At 41.5% G+C, this 15766-nt stretch overlaps 1 protein-coding gene across 7 annotated transcripts in view; it reads right to left on the reverse strand.

Annotated features, from left to right (window-relative positions):
* The window catches only part of THRB (thyroid hormone receptor beta), a 485968-nt gene that overhangs the window by 143619 nt on the left and 326583 nt on the right, over positions 1-15766 (reverse strand). For 3 of the 7 annotated variants that reach the window (XM_056519990.1, XM_056519982.1, XM_056519983.1), the window contains exon 1: positions 6814-7060. The exons of the other annotated variants lie outside the window; for them this stretch is intronic. The gene's annotated coding sequence lies outside the window, so the exon portion shown is untranslated. Of the gene's footprint in view, positions 1-6813; positions 7061-15766 lie in introns of those variants that run through there. 7 annotated transcript variants of the gene reach the window in all.

Here is a 15766-nt window from a genome sequence, read left to right on the forward strand (position 1 = left end):
CAGTCCTTCTTCGCTGAAGTCCGAAGTGTCTTTGAGGAACCTGCCCGAGCCTCTTCTGCCGAGACTGCCTTGCTGAACCTGGTCCAGGGTAATTCTTCCGTTGGCGAGTACGCCATACAATTCCGTACTCTTGCTTCTGAACTATCCTGGAATAACGAGGCTCTCTGCGCGACCTTTAAAAAAGGCCTATCCAGTCGCATCAAGGATGTGCTGGCCGCACGAGAGATTCCTGCCAACCTCCAAGAACTCATCCATTTGGCTACCCGCATTGACATGCGTTTCTCTGAGCGACACCAAGAGCTCTGCCAGGAAAAAGACTTAGATCTCTGGGCACCTCTCCCACAGCATCCTTTGCAGTCTATGCCTGGGCCTCCCGCCGAGGAGGCCATGCAAGTGGATCGGTCTCGTCTGACCCAGGAAGAGAGGAATCGCCGTAGAGAAGAAAATCTCTGTCTGTACTGTGCCAGTACCGAGCATTTCTTGGTGGATTGCCCTATCCGTCCTCCACGCCTGGGAAACGCACGCACGCACCCAGCTCACGTGGGTGTGGCGTCTCTTGGTTCTAAGTCTTCTTCTCCACGTCTCACGGTGCCCGTGCGGATTTCTCCTACAGCCAACTCCTCCCTCTCAGCCGTGGCCTGCTTGGACTCTGGTGCCTCCGGGAATTTTATTTTGGAGTCCTTTGTTAATAAATTCAGCATCCCGGTGACCCGTCTCGTCAAACCGCTCTACATTTCCGCGGTCAACGGAGCCAGATTGGACTGCACCGTGCGTTACCGCACAGAACCCCTCCTGATGTCTATCGGACCCCACCACGAAAGGATTGAGTTCTTCATTCTCCCCAACTGTACCTCTGAGGTCCTCCTCGGTCTGCCATGGCTCCGGCTTCATTCCCCCACCCTTGATTGGACCACCGGGGAGATAAAGAACTGGGACTCTGCCTGCCACAGGAAGTGCCTCTCCCCCCCTCCCAGTCCCGTCTGGCAAGCCTCTGTGCCTCCTCATGGCTCCCGTCCTTGTGTCTCCCTGCCCCGTGCCAAGCTTCACCCTCTGCCCCCCCTCCCCATTCCTACTCCTGCTGTACTGCCTGCCATTGAGGAAACCATCCATTCTTTCCCGGTGTCCTCATCCCAGGGGAGGCAGTCACCGGACAAAAAAAAGGGGAGACCTAAGGGGGGGGGGGGTACTGTTACGCCTAGCGCTCCGGGTCCCCGCTCCTCCCCGGAGCGCTCACGGCGTCTTTCTCCCTGCAGCGCCCCGGTCAGTCCCGCTGACCGGGAGCGCTGCACTGTCATGGCCGTTGGGGATGCGATTCGCACAGCGGGACGCGCCCGCTCGCGAATCGCATCCCAGGTCACTTACCCGTCCCGGTCCCCTGCTGTCATGTGCTGGCGCGCGCGGCTCCGCTCTCTAGGGCGCGCGCGCGCCAGCTCTCTGAGACTTAAAGGGCCAGTGCACCATTGATTGGTGCCTGGCCCAATTAGCTTAATTGGCTTCCACCTGCTCCAGACTATATCTGATCTCCTCCCTTGCACTCCCTTGCCGGATCTTGTTGCCTTGTGCCAGTGAAAGCGTTTAGTGTGTCCAAAGCCTGTGTACCTGAACTTCTGCTATCCATCCTGACTACGAACCTTGCCGCCTGCCCCCGACCTTCTGCTACGTCTGACCTTGCCTCTGCCTTGTCCTTCTGTCCCACGCCTTCTCAGCAGTCAGTGAGGTTGAGCCGTTGCTAGTGGATACAACCTGGTTGCTACTGCCGCAGCAAGACCATCCCGCTTTGCGGCGGGCTCTGGTGAAAACCAGTAGCCTCTTAGAATCGGTCCACTAGCACGGTCCACGCCAATCCCTCGCTGACACAGCGGATCCACAACCCGTAAGCCGAATCGTGACAACAAGTGCTGATCCTTCCTAAGCATGTCCATTACTGCCTGCCAGGTACGTACTAAAATCACCTTATGGTGGAGAACCCCTTTAATATCTCTGTATGTAATGCAAACACATTACAAGACTTTGTAATCTATGGTCTCTTGTTCTATCTTCTGATTTGCTTATATATGTAGAATTTACATTTTCTATAGAAAACAAAGCAACGAGAAAGTGTTTAAGGTTAAGAGTTTTATTCAAAAATATGAGGGCTTGTGTTGAAGGGAAGCAGACAGTAAAGTGACACAGCAGTATGAGCCAGCCTGTGTAACCTTATTTTAACCCCACACTGTCTCAGTCTTTGTAATTTCTCTTTATATCCCAGACTGTCATAGAAACCTGTGCCAACTTGACAATGAATAATTTCTGAGTTGCATACAATTTGTATAAGGATGTACATAGCAGTAATAGATAAACAGTGACCCACGGTGAACATGGAACCACCTGTCCTTGTGGTGACAGATTAGCTGGGTGCATACAGCAGGTAGCATAACAGCTTATCATCTCTAGAGGGTGCTGCAGCAGCCGCTGACTGACGACATAGCCTTAATCTGTAAACCCCTCACCCTGGGATGCTATTGAACTATTGCTGGTCAACCCTTCCTGTTATTATGAAAACAAGTGACCGGTGAAGCTAAGCAGAAAAAGGAATAGTAAAAGGCAAAAAAAATAAATCACCTGTGGCCCAATGTTTGCATTGTACCCATTATCTTTGCCACCCATTTCAGGTCTGACTACATAAAAAATTACCCAATGTTGTCCAGTCTTCCTATCTCAACCTTGTGGGAAAGGAAAAGCAACAATTATGCTCTCATCCTCATATCCTGACCTCATATGCCAACCTCATATCTCATCCTTATTTTCCAACCTCATATCAAGACCTCATATCCCAACCTCATATCTTGTCCTCATATCCTAACCTTATATCCCGTCCTTATATCCGACATCATATCTTGTCCTCATACCTCAACCTCATATACCATCCCATTGCACTAACTATTCTCTGCAGCTGCCTACCGGACAGTCGGCAGTATGTTTAAAAGTCCCAGGCAATCTATGCAGCCAAGTTTCATTGAAATATTTTCAGCCATTTGGAAGTTATGCTTGAACATACATATTTCAATAAGTGATAGATATACATTTCCCATAGAAGTGATGCTGGAGCACACACACACATCCACACATCCGTTTGTTGAGGTTTATATATATATATATATATATATATATATATATATATATACACACACATATATATATATATATATATATATATATATATCTATATACAGCAACAGAAGAATGCAGCAGCACACTGCTATATATACACACAAACACACACTTACTAGCTGGGTATCCGGCATTGCCCGGTTTTAACTACGTAATCCTTGATGATTCTCATATCCCCGCCTCATATCTCAACCTCATCCTGTCCTCACATCCCAACCTCATATCTCGACCTCCTATTCCATCCTTATATTCCGACACCATATTGTGTCCTCATATCTCAATCTCATGTCCTGTCCTCATATCCTGTCCTCAGGTGGGACTGAGTTGTGCTGAAAATATTGTAATCCTAAAATATAAGGGGACGTGGCTTTGTGGAAGTGGGCGTGATTCGCCAGCCAGTCTGATGGATCTTTATAAAACAAAATGGTGTGGTTTAAATGGGTAATCCGCCCCTAGCATCTTATCCCCTATCCAAACGCTCTGTGCGTAATGATGGCAATACAGGGTTCGGAGCAGCATTACGTCACGGCTCCGCCCCCTCAATACAAGTCTATGGGATGGGGTGTTGCAGCCATCACGCCCCCTCTCATAGACTTGCATTAAGGGGGCGGGCCATGTCATCATGAGGGGCGGAGCAGAGATGTCACGATGCTCCGGCCTCTGTATCGCCAGTCATTACGCACAGAGCAAGTGTGCTCTGTGCAGTAATGATAGTGGGGTGCCGCAGCGGAGATCCCGGAGGTCCCCAGCAGCGGGACCCCGGCGATCTGACATCTTATCCCCTGTCCTTTGGATAGGGGATAAGATGTCTATGGGCAGAGTACACCTTTAAAGGACTGACGCACTCACCAGGGGATGCAGAAGGGAGCTTGTGGGTACCAGAAGTCCCATGTACTTGCATGCAACTTGAAACAAAAAACCATCCTTCATGTGAGGGATAGATTAGCGTTAATTTAAAAGGGTACTCCACTGCTCAGCGTTTGGAACAAACTGTTCTGAACACTGCAGCCCGCACCGGGAGCTTGTGATGTCATGAACTGCTGGCGCTGGCGCCGGCTCCGGCGATCGAAACAGTTTGTTCCAAATGCTGAGCAGAAGAGTACCCCTTTAACTGACCTATATTTTTATTTGATATATGAGAACAAGTATTACCAAAATATCTCAAGCCGTACGGAAGTTATGCTGGAACATACATTTCCCATAAACTTGTGTGGGATTTTAAACAAAAAACCCAACCCTCGCAAATGGGGATACATTAGAGTTACTTTAACTAACCAAAATTTTAAGTGGAGATATAAGTAACATGTGACCAAGTATTATCAAAAATATATCCAGCTGTTTGGAAGTTATGCAGTAACATATATTTTCCAGAGACTTTTTTGGAACTTTAAACGAAAACCATGACAGTGAATTAACTTATCCTATATTTTTTGGCATATTACTAACATGTGTACCAAGTTTCATGTACATATCATAGCGGTTTGGAAGTGATGCTGGAACATACATACACACATTAGAAAAGTTTTATACATATACATATAATTTGTGCTAAAAAAAACTGTGTTAGGCTGGGTTCACACCACGTTTTTGCAATACAGTTCCCATACCAGGTTTTTGATTTAAAAAAAAGGATTCCTCAAAACCTGACTAAACTGTATTAAAACGTGTGTACAAATTTAAATCCATATACGTTTTTAACTTTTCATTTTATTATGAATAAATTTTCACTTGTTTGATTGATTCCAAGAAAAAACCTGTGCAAAGTCAAAAAACATATGGTGAAAACCGGATGGAATCGTACGCCCATACGGTTCAGTACGGTTCCCACTGACTCCCATTTAAAAAAACAAAAACGTATACGTTTCAATACGGTTTTTTACCGAGACCAAAAACCGTGGTAGGCTACGGTTTTGGGTACGAGAAAAAAACTGACAAAACCGTTCAGGATGCAAAACGGACACAACCTTATGCATTTTTTGGCATACGGTATTCAATGGAGAGTCAATGCGTACGGTTTTCAATACGGTCCCGTACGGTTTTCAAGTTGAAAACGTATAAGGGAACTGTATTGCAAAAACGTGGTGTGAACCCAGCCTTACATAGAGTGTATCACTTTGTGTGATTTAGAAACTTTGTAGACACTTTTGTGCTTTGCTTGAGAAGGGGTTGTGGCTTACCAAAAGACGATGTGGTTTTAGCAAAAGAGATGAGAGATTTATCAAGCCTTGTGAAAAGGATCAGTGGAGAAGTTGCCATAGAAACCAATCAGATTGCTTCTTTTATTTTAAAAAATGCCTCTAAAAAATAAAAGCTGGAATCTGACTAATTGCTATGGGCAACTGCTTTACTGTTCCTTTGCACAAGAACCTCCCTTTAAGTGTGGCAAAAATAATAAAAAATGTTGGCATAAAACTGAGCCAACAAATAGATGATGCAGAACCTACCAAACCTAAGTTCATATATACCATGTCCCTTGCCATTTAAGTCACAAAATTATCTAAAATAATTGAAAATGTAGTGTAGTGTTCTGTAGGTTAAAAACAAATGTGGTGATAGCAAATATGAGTAAAAATGTGTTTTATGGGAAACATAATTTTTGTGATGCTGTATTAAGAAACAGTTTTATTTTTCTATTTATAGGATGAGTTGTAGTATATATTTTTACCTTTTGGAGTAAATTTCCCTGTTGTTTCCCAAATCCCCCACCAACCCTCCTCTGGCAGTGATTTCAAAACTGTGTTAAAGGGGTACTCCCCTGGAAATGTTTTTAAATCAACTGGTGCCAGAAAGTTAAACAGATTTGTAAATTACTTCTATTAAAAAAATCTTAATCCTTCCTGTACTTATGAGCTGTTGTATGCTCCACAGAAAGTTATTTTCTTTTTGAATTTCCTTTCTGTCTGACCACAGTGCTCACTGCTGACACCTCTGTCCATTTTAGGAACTGTCCAAAGCAGGATAGGTTTGCTTTGGGGGATTTGCTCCTACTCTGGACAGTTCCTAAAATGGACAGAGGTGTCAGCAGAGAGCCCTGTGGTCAGACAGAAAGGAAATTCAAAAAGAGTATTCAACAGCTGATAAGTACAAGAAGGATTAATAGTAATTTACAAATCTGTTTAACTTTCTGGTACCAGTTGATTTAAACAAATAATGTTTTCCATTGTTCAGGATGTTATGCCTGGGTGGTAGAAGAATTTGCTTTTTACACTTCTAAAAAATAAAAACATTTTTTTATGGGAAAAATTTTTCCTTTTTCAATTAACCATGTAGGCTTTTTATACATACACTTTTTTTTTTTACTGTGTTTAATATATTGTTTTTCTTTTGTCGCTCTAGGGGACTTTAAAATGCAATTTTCAGAGTGCTGCTGTAATGCTTTGGTATACTCAGTTTACCAACACATTAGTGGCTGTTCAAGTGAACATAACTGGCAATCTATTCTGTGATAAAACTCCCCCCCCCCCCCCCCCCCCCAAAAAAAAAAATATATATATATTTCTAGACAGCATGCCTCCAGAAGATTGTAAAAGTACTACTCAATGCTTTTCACTCACAATTGCCTTCATGTATACCTTAATTAAAGTGATTTTTTTTACACAAAAATTAAGGTTATTAAGTCTTAGCACTCAAAAAAGGCTCCTTGCAATTAAGATTACTAATTACCAGTAATGAACAAAGCAAAGTTTTGGACCTCCCTTCTTCAGGCCAGTTTCCGCAACACAGGTTACAAGGGGGATGTAAGCCAAGCTAGTAGTAGAGAATAGACCTAACTTGTCAAACTTTCACCAGAATTGGATAACAGGTGCCACACCCCTTTAGTCCCAAATCCCAACACATCAGCCAGCCCCTTCCAGGGGTGTTTGACAGGTACCACGTCCCCTCCCCCCCACGTGTGCTAACTACTACCATATGCTGGTAGAGCTTTCCCAACTCTAGCAATTGATGTTACGCTGCTATGGCAACTAAGTCCCAGCCCCCCTCCCCAACTTATCACACACACATTAACAAGCAGAAAATTACAGAAGCCATAAATTACTTATTTAGTTATGAGCGCCCTTTATACAGTATTTTCATTAATACCAAAGTAAATCAATCATTCTTAGATACCCACTATACCACATAGCAATTTAACACCTTAAGGACCCGGGGGTTTTCTGTTTTTGCATTTTTTCTTCCTCCTTACCTTTAAAAAATCATAACTCTTTCAATTTTGCACCTAAAAATCCCTATGATGACTTATTTTTTGCGCCACCAATTCTACTTTGTAATGACGTCAGTCATTTTACCCAAAAATTTACGGCAAAACGGAAAAAATGTCATTGTGAGACAAAATTGAAAAAAAGCAAAAACGCTATTTTGTAAATTTTGGGCGCTTCTGTTTCTACACAGTACCTTTTTTGGTAAAAATGACACCTTTTCTTTATTTTGTAGGTCCATACAATTAAAATGATACCCTACTTATATAGGATTTATTTTGTCGTACATTTAAAATTGTCATCTTCTGACCCTATAACTTTTTTATTTTTCCGTGTGTGGGGTGGTATGAGGGCTAATTTTTTGCGCCGTGATCTGAAGTTTTTAGCGGTAACATTTTGATTGGACTTATTGATCGCTTTTTATTCATTTTTACATTATATAAAAAGTGACCAAAAATACACTTTTTTTGACTTTGGAATTTTTTTGCGCATACGCCATTGACCGTGCGGTTTAATTAATAATATATTTTTATAATTCGGACATTTCCGCACGTGGAGATACCACATATGTCTATTTTTATTTACACAGTTTAATGGGAAAAGGGGGGTGATTTAAACTTTTATTAGGGGAGGGGTTAATTGATCTTTATTCCCTTTTATTTTTTCACTTTTTTTTGCAGTGTTATAGCTCCCATAGGGACCTATAACACTGCACACACTGATCTTTTACATTGTTCAATGGTTTCTCAAAGGAAACCATTGATGAATGATTCTGCCGCTTGACTGCTCATGCCTGGATCTCAGGCACTTAGCAGTCATTCGGCGATCAGCCAGTGAGGAGGCAGGTAGGGACCCTCCGGCTGTCCTGTAAGCTGTTTGGGATGCTGCGATTTTGCTGTGGCGATCCCGAACAGCCTGCGTTATAGAACGGGAGCGGACTCAGGGCGTACAGGTACGCCCTGGGTCCTTAACAGGTTAAAATAGGATTTTTACTAAACGCTACATGAAATAATAACACAAATAGTTTTTAAAATTTACTAACCTTTAATAGGGGAGAAAAGTATATATGGCATAGGCTTCATAGCACCTGCTTTGTGTCGTAGTAGGTGGTGGCTAAATTGCATAGAATTCTATGTATAATCCTGCAATTCTTTACCAGGGGTAAATTTACAGGCAATACCTTTATAGCGCACAATGCAGGGAGATTTGACTGATACTTTATTGTAAAGAAGCTTATTAGTGAAAAGTTGCTGGTAAAAATGATTATTCAAGGGGGTCAACTTTTATGTGCGATATTACCAGACTTGAAAATACGCTTCATAGACTGCCTACATTTCATCCCCATTACCTCAAGCTATGGGTTTTCCAGGGTCAAAGGGACATTTTCCACACTTTTTTAATTACCAGAATCAGGACTATGTGGGCCCTGTACCAGATGTTAAGTATTATGGGGTTCAATATATGATGCCTGGTGATGGAGATGACTGGGAAATCTGTTTTAAAATACAATAGTCATCTAAAGAAAATTTTTGAGGATGTTTAATGTGTTGATGCTTTTCAGCTCGTCACTCTAGCATCTGTATGTATGGTTATGTACTGGTTTAAGTTTCTCCCTAAAAACACAATTGCTATCGTACCTGCAGACAATTATCACAATACAAGGTGTTTCTCTTCTCCAGCTATTCAGTGGCTCATGTATGTAGTGCATACAGAGAAGCTTGTCATTCAACACACCTTGAGAGGCGGTGAAAAGCAGGTTGGCAGATATTTTTTAGATGGTTATGCACAGGTTGATGGACAAGACATAACCTTTCAATTTCAGGGCTGTTTTTACCATGGTTGCCCCACATGTTATAATGAAAACGATACAAATACTGTTACAAATATCAACTAGGGACAGCCGTACCACAATTTTTTAAAATGAAAAACGCTATCTACAGAGCTGCGGGTATGTGGTATGTGTTTTGTAGGAGCATGAGTGGAATGAAATGCTTAATAAAGATTCTAGCATTTCTTCAAGCATTTCTCCATGAAATGAAATTTACAGCCCGATTCGATCCTCGTGATGCCTTTTATGGTGACAGAACTAACGGCATAAAGCTCTATCACAAACAGGATGAGGGTGAGACAATACATTACAAAAATGTTACCAGTCTATACCCGTTTATGAAAAAAACAAAAACGTATCCTGTAGGTCATCCACGCCTCATACATGAAAATTTTACTCAAATCAAAAATTACTTTGGAATTGCTTGGGTTAAGGTGTACCCCCCAAGAGACTTGTTTGTCCCAGTCCTTCCTGTGTAAATAAACAACTGAATGCATGCATAGTGTTGACGAGTGCTCTCTGACGGGTACATGGTGTACAATCGAACTAGAAATGGCTTTGGAAAAAGGGTACAAGATGGCTGGCATCTATGAAATATGGCATTTCCCTGAGACTACAGACCTCTTTGTTCCATACATTAAACTCCATTTAAGGGACAAACAGGAGGCATTGGGCTACCCTAGCTGGTGCATGGACGCTGTTAGGGTCTATTCCCACATACAGTATTCTGTGCAGATTTGATGCGCAGGATTTCAAGCTGTGTTCAGTCATTCAGTTTACATTGAAATCTGCAGCAGAAAATCCTGTGCATCAAATCTGCACATCAAATCTGCGCAGAATACTGTATGTGTGAATAGACCCTTAAGAAACAGCAATACATGGATTCCTTTCTTGAGAAAGAAGGTGTGCAATTAGACCCCGCAAATATAACACTGAACCCTGCTAAAACACAGATCTCCAAACTTTTCTTAAATTCTTTATGGGGAAAGTTTTCACAGAGATCTAATGTGCCATGCACCAGCATTGTGAAAAATCCAGATGAACTCTTCAAGTATGTATTTGTGCCTTACTATGAAGTTTCTGAGTTAAATTTTATTGATGAAGAATCAGGCACTGTGAACTGGAAATATGCAGAGGGACACCACACATTCAATAAAAACACAAACATTATTTATAGCCTACTTTACAACTGCCTATGCCAGACTAGAGCTGTATATGCCTCTGGACAGACTACAGGACAGGTGTCTTTATCATGACACAGATTTTGTAATTTTTGTGCACAAAGAGGGTGATTGGAATCTGCTATTAGGAAATTATCTGGTTGAATTAACCATTGAAATCCCTGATGATACCTACATAACAGAGTTTGTATCTGTTCGCCCAAAAACCTATGGTTTGCAAGCTGAACACTGGTAAAGGTTAAGGGCATTACAATAAATGCCGCAAACACACAATATATACATTTTGATAGCCTAAAGGACTTAGTTTTGGAGTTTATCCGTAATCTATTCCCTGAAAACCAAAAATGCATAACAGTGGAACAACCGGGTATTGTAGGTAAAAGATGCGGTGGGAAATTGAAACGAGACCTGTGTGTAAGAGGTGTGTACATACAAAGACATTATTCACATGATTTTTACAACATTACCTTTTGGTTTTTAATGTAGTCATCACACCGTTACACCCCTCTTTTTTTAGACGAGGTTGCAGACCTTTTTAAGTAGCTCAGGATCAGTGAGCCTGAAGATACAGACCATTTTAAGAAGCTCAGGATCAGTGGGTTGGAAGGTCTGCACACAACTTTTTTAGCTGAATATACACCATTACCTTTTGACTTCTAAATACTCATTGACTATTAGCATCATGGACACCCGGCTACACATCCCTTATCATGTATTTTAGCGGGTACATCCAACTCTGGAAAGAGTTATTTTGTTAAGCAGATGCTTTATAATGCAAAAAGTCACATTTCACAAACCCCAGAAAATATTGTTTGGTTTTATGCGTGTTGGCAAAAATTGTACTATGACCTGTCTCATTATTTCCCTAATATTAGATTTATTGAAAGCCCGCCGCATACATTTATAGATGATCTGTTTCCGCCAGACAAGGTAAATTTGACAATTGTTGATGATCTCATGGAGAGTGCTGGCAAAAATAACAAAATAGAAAGGGCATTTACCAAGTATGTTAATCACAGAAATCTTAGTATATTGTATTTAGTACAACACATATTTTGTCAGGGTAAAAAGAGCAGAATCATAAATATAAATACCAAGTATATGGTTCTTTTTAATAACCTTCATGATAAATTGCAAATTCTAACATTAGCAAGACAACTGTACCCTGGAAAAACTCATTTCTTTTTAGAAGCCTTTGAGGATGCCACACGAGGACATTATGGCCATTTACTAGTTGATTTATGAGCCAACACAGTATCATTTAAAGCGCAACTGTCATGAAATCTTGGTGCAATAACCTGCACACAGCCTTTGTACTGTGTGTATAGCAATGTTTTTAGCTAATATTTGCAGGCTTTCATGACCCCAAAAATGCTTTTGATCAAAGCCACTGATGGTCGGATAGGTGTGGTGCGAGGTACACGATGCCCTGCTGCCGCCACGCCAACCCCCCTGTATGTCAGAGCTGGGACCGCCGTGTGATTGACGCACAGGTCCCAGAGCATGTGCCCTTCAGCTCATCTAACGTGCGCTCCCCCAGCGAGCACTCGCTCCCGCCGCTATCTTCCTCCTCAGTGCGCCTGCACAGTTCTAGATGCAGAGCACGCCCTTCCTCTCTGCCCCTAGTATCGGAAACTGTCCTGCTTGCACACGCATCTTCATCAGAGAGAAGAAAGAAGATAACGGGCAAGAGTATAATAACCAACCAAAAAAGGTGAGCTGAAGGGCGCATGCGCTGGGACCTGTGTGTCAATCACACAGTGGTCCCAGCGCTGACATACAGGGGGTGGGCTTGGCGGCGGCTTACCTCGCACCACATCTATCTGTGGCTGTGATCAAAAGCATTTTTTGGGGTCATGAAAGTCTTCAAATATTAGGTAAAAACGTTGCTGTACACACCACCTGCAAACAATACAAAGGCTGTGTCCAGGTTATTGCACCCAGACTTCATGGCAGTTGTGCTTTAAGGTCAGGGTTCTTACCGCCAGCTTTACCAGCTGTTTATATACCAAAGAAAAATAGCTAAAAAAAAGTAATGCTTTCAGGCTGCTGCGCATGCTATGTGCTGTATAGTACTGCAAGATGTCGGAGAGATTAAGACATAATTGGGCCCTCTTAAAAACCCTGGTGAAGGCCACTCTCTCAGTTAGAAAATCTATCTTGCGTCACGCGAGTAATAACGGCCATGGGGGAAATTGCTTTAAACATCTTAAAAGGTTGTATACCACTAAAAGACTGCCAGAAAAATATACTAAAGAAGTGGTATAAAGCTATAATAAAGCTGAGTGATAAGACGCTGCACATAAAGAAAAAGAAGCACTTAAAGAATCAAACTGGTGGGTTCATAGGTCCGCTGTTGGGATTTGCAATTCCGTTAATAATGAGCCTGCTTTTTAACAAATAATGGAGCATACAGAGAAAATGTACGTGGTGCCCAAATACAAACTCAGCAAAATAAATCAGGTCGTTACATCTATAACTAACATACGGCAAAGTGTAATACACCTTCTTGATTGAAATTAGCAAGGTTTTACAGAGTGGCGATTTGCCTGATGACGTGAAAATTAAAAGATACACAAATATACTGCAAAGGTACTTAGTTCTTGCTAAACAGGATGCAAAAGAGTTAGTGTCTTTAAACCTTATTACATTACCTGCTCCTGGTCCTCAACAATTGATAAATATAGCTACTGATAAAAGTGATGATGTGAATTAAATTGTAAATAATGTCTCATTCACAGGGCCAGCACTTTGGGCCAAGCACTCTTTAACACGAGTCCTTGCTCTTGTACAAAATTTCAATGGCACCTTACGCTTCCTGTGTAGGGCACCGTGGGAATCTAAAACGAAGCCAAAAAATTCAGATGTAGATAAATCCAAACTTTTTGGGAAATTCATAACAACTTTTATGTATACATACATACATATACTCTTCTCTAGGAATGTTTTTTTTATTTTGAGGGGTTATCAATATATAAGGCAGATACACATGAAAAATTATCTACAAAATATGTCAGATGCAATGTACACTCCTTAAGAGCCATTGGTCCTATGATTCTAAAGCTGAAATAAAGGGTCATCAGTGGAGGTAGATACACTGTCCAAAACAGGTAGCAGGTCCACAGGTAGTTTGGATGAAGTAGGAGCAAAGGCCTGTTGGCAGGTGGGGTCCCACAACAGCGAGTGAGATAGAAAAGAGACACATGGAGACAGTCACATTACCAACTTGAGGTTTTTGACTTGGCAACAATTTCAAAAGAGAATAGTAGTATTTTAAAGGGGTTATCCAGCATAAGGTGATTTTAGTACGTACCTGGCAGACAGTAATGGACATGCTTAGAAAGGATCTGCGCTTGTCTTGAGCTTGTATTTCCTGTTTTCAGTTTTCTTGTTTGCCTACAAATCCCATGATACCATTGTCCTCCTTCCCACACATCAGCCACCCCACCCATTGAGATATAAATGAGCTGCAGACCTGTGGTTTTCAATCAGAGTGCCTCCAGCTGTTGCATTACTTGCAGATTGCTCTCTCCACCCATTGAAGCAGACAGGCTCCCTGTCATCAGCTGACTAGTGAGTCAGGTCTCGACCGTATTGCAAGCTATGAAAAATCCGAGACAGCAGTGATATTGTATGCTGATAAAAATTAATATTGGGATGAAAATCACATAAGAATTGTGAGAAAACCATCAAACACAGGTAAAGACACTATATTATGAACTACACTAACTTTACAGCCACTGTAGCATAGTCAAATAAAAAAAATCCTGGAATACCCCTTTAACTTCCCCAGTGGGGGAAGAACTATTTTTAAATGGTTGAAATAAATGTAGGATTAACAAAACTTGCAGTGTTGCTGTCCCTTAGCTCATGGCCACTCAGCTAAGCCAATTTCAACTATATACACTGCTCAAAAGAATAAAGGAAACAATAAAATAACACATCCTAGATGTGAATGAATGAACTAATCGTATGAAATACTTTCATCTTTACATAGTTGAATGTACTGACAACAAAATCACACAAAAATTATCAATGGAAATCAAATTTATCAACCCATGGAGGTCTGGATATGGAGTCACACTCAAAATCAAAGTAGAAAACCACAATACAGGCTGATCTAACTTTGATGTAATGTCCTAAACCCTTAAGGACCCGGGGTTTTTCCGTTTTTGCATTTTGTTTTTTTCCTCCTTACCTTTAAAAAATCATAACTCTTTCAATTTTGCTCCTAAAAATCCACATAATGGCTTATTTTTTTGCGCCACCAATTCTACTTTGTAATGACATCAGTCATTTTACCCAAAGATTTATGGCAAAATGGAAAAAAAAAATCACTGTGAGACAAAATAAAAAAAAAACCTATATTGTAACTTTTGAGGGCTTCTGTTTCTACACAGTACATTTTTCGGTAAAAGTGACACCTTCTCTTTATTCTGTAGGTCCATACGATTAAAATTATACCCTACTTATACAGGTTTTATTTTGTCATACTTCTGGAAACAATCATAACTAAATGCAGGAAATGTATCCGTTTAAAATTGTCTTCTTCTGAACCCTATAACTTTTTATTTTTTCATGTATGGGGCAGTATAAGGGCAAATTTTTTGCACCATGATCTGAAGTTTTTAGCTGTACCATTTTTGTATTGATGGGACTTATTGATCGCCTTTTATTCATTTTTTCATGATGTAAAAAGTGACCAAAAATACAATATTTTGGACTTAGGAATTTTTTTGCGCGTATGCCATTGACCGTGCGGTTTAATTAATGATATCGTTTTATAATTCGGACATTTCCGCACGCATCGATACCACATATGTTTATTTTTATTTTTATTTACACAGTTTTTTTTTTATGGGAAAAGGGGGGTGATTCAGTTCCGATAGGGGGCTATAACACTGCACACACTGATCTTTTACATTGTTCAATGGTTTCTCATAGGAAACCATTGATCAATGATTCTGCTGCTTGACTGCTCTTGCCTGGATCTCAGTCATTCGGCAATCGGACAGCGAGGAGGCAGGTAGGGACCCTCCGGCTGTCCTGTAAGCTGTTCGGCGATCCCGAACAGCCCCCTGAGCTAACTGGCATTGTTTTACTTTCACTTTAGACGCGGCATTCAACTTTGAAGGCAGCGTCTAAAGGGTTAATAGCGCGCGGCACTGTGATCAGTCAAACAAGTTAAAATGTGGCTCAGCAGTGTGTGTAGCCTCCACGTGCCCGTATGACCTCCCTACAATGCCTGGGCATGCTCCTGATGAGATGCCGGATGGTCTACCGAGGGATGTCCTCCCAGACCTGGACTAAAGCCCCTCGCCAACTCCTGGACAGCCTGTGGTGCGACTTGGCGTTGGTGGATGGAGAGTGACATGATGTCCCAGATGTGCTCAATCGGATTCAGGTCTGAA

The sequence above is a fragment of the Hyla sarda genome, chromosome 5 (assembly GCF_029499605.1).
Source record: "Hyla sarda isolate aHylSar1 chromosome 5, aHylSar1.hap1, whole genome shotgun sequence".
Lineage (NCBI taxonomy): Eukaryota > Metazoa > Chordata > Amphibia > Anura > Hylidae > Hyla > Hyla sarda.